This window comes from Lepidothrix coronata, unplaced genomic scaffold (genome assembly GCF_001604755.1).
Source record: "Lepidothrix coronata isolate B3197 unplaced genomic scaffold, Lepidothrix_coronata-1.0 Scaffold29, whole genome shotgun sequence".
NCBI lineage: Eukaryota > Metazoa > Chordata > Aves > Passeriformes > Pipridae > Lepidothrix > Lepidothrix coronata.
In genome coordinates, this window is record NW_016690209.1 from 6694745 (window position 1) to 6696958 (window position 2214).

The following is a 2214-nucleotide window of genomic DNA, read 5'->3' on the forward strand; positions in this document are numbered from 1 at the left end:
AAGCTCATGTTTAACTCTCTCACAACTGTCAGGACTTACTGCATTTCATTCATTTCTGTGTGTGTGTTACCTGTTTTATATGTTAAAGAATCAAGAATTTGCAAATAATGCCTCTTTCAGCTGTGGTCTATACTACAGGGACATTTCCAGTGGTCTGGTATTTCTGATATCATTCCTGTGAGACCTGGCACGTGGACAGTACATTGTCTTTAAAGGACTTCATCAGGTCTTAATTCCTTTTGAGTTTTGGAGCACTGAAATGAACTGACTGTTAGATTGTACTTGACTAAACAATAGCTAAATGTGAAAAAGATGGCAACTTTTTGATGTGATTCTTAATCAAGAAAACAGAATGTTCCTTTTCTATTTATCTAATTAAAGAAGCAGTATAAATCAAACAGAAAAAGCTGAAATTGTTCATCTCAGTCCTTGGTTGACCTGCATCAGGCAGAGATTAACTTCACAGGATGACAGAACAGTTCAGGGTGGATGAGACCACTCAAGACCATCCAGTTCAAGACCATCCAGTTCAACCTCCTGCTCAAAGAAGGATCACCTAAAGCTTAAAGCAGGTTGCCCAGGGCTGTGTCTAGTCAAGTTTTGAACAATGTTTCCAAGGATGGAGACTCCACAACACGTCTGGGCAACTTGTTCCAGGGTTTGAAGATCTGCAGTAAAAAGGTATTTTCTTGTGTTCGCATGGAGTTTCATGGCCTTTAATTTGAAAATATGTTGTCTATCAGTTTTGCATGTGAAGTTTCCATGTTTTTTTGAAAGTGATGCTGAAATTTGAAGTGTTGTGACTTTTGATGTTGATGAACCTTTTCTTCCTCTCCATGTTTTTTTTCAGTGTCTCTGCCCTAGCAGCTTACCTGCTAGAATGTCCTTTCTGGCTTAAATTTCTCCCATATATTTTTTGGTTTATGTTCCAAGCTGCATGGCTGATAATACCACATTTGATTGCTCTTTGCATCTGTGCAATTTGACCAGCAGTGATAGTGGGGGCCTTCTGAGCTGAGGCATGGAAAAGCTGCACATCACTGCACTGCTGTGACTTGCCTTTGGGAGTGTCAGGGCTACCAAATGTGTGCCACGTTCTGCCTTGGAGTCACACATTGACGTTAACTGGGGTAACTGTAACCCTCTTGGAGCTACTGGGTGCTGAGACCTATCTGTCAACTGTATTTGTAACTGTGTGTTTGGTTGCCTGCAGTCTTACAAAGAGCCTGCCTAGTATTAAATCATAGAATCACAGAATCATTAAAGTTGGAAAAGACCTCCAGGATCATCAAGCCCAACCTTTGACCAAACATCACCTTGTCAACTAAACTATAGCACTAAGTGCTGAGTATCAATGACTCACCTTGCAATTGGTGTAAAGCCTGTGAAGTCTTCCCAAATAATATATTTACAGTCAGCGTAGTCTCTGGGTGGTTGTTAATACTTAGTTAAAATTAGCCAAAATATTTTATATTCTGAGAAATTTATTTTCCTGCCCTTTGTGACATGTTTGGCTTTGGCCAGAATGTTCTGATGTGTCCTGTGCTATTTTTAGTAATGTTGATTATCCTTCCCCCCATTTCTATTGTGACACAGAATGACGTCTTTTTACTGGTACATGGTACTTTCACACATGGGTTCAGTTTCACCAGTGATCAAAAACAGATGGATCAGTCGTGTGTGAGGACTAGTTTAATTCGAGTGCTGCTGGGCTAATTGGAGTGGACTAGCGAATATGTGTCTTTCTTTTTCTTATACGTATAAATTAAAGTGTAATTTTAAATTGGACCTTGTCTTCCTGTTTCCTTCCACAGACAAGGGGCAAAAAGGGAGAATGTAGTTCTTGCCAGGTCTTGAATTTGGTGGTTTTCTTGGGAGAACTATTTTCTCTGTAGGATGTATTTCAGGACACGTTTGAAGTGCATTAGGTAGAGACCTGCCAGAAATGGAGTTAATCCCAGGAGCATGAATGGACAGCGGAAATCTCTCCTCAGAGCTTCCAGCAGTGGCAGGGAGATCAGCCAGGTTCTATGTTGACATAAGGCTTTTCCCTGTCATTCTGCAGAGTGTGTCCCATATTAGCCAAGCTCTAAACAGCATTAATAGAGGCCAAACACATTTTCTGCAGCTGTGTGAGAAAGATGTTGAGTGGCTATTTATCACTCTCACTCACTGACCCAATCAGACCCACATTACCTGTACAGAAAATTGATT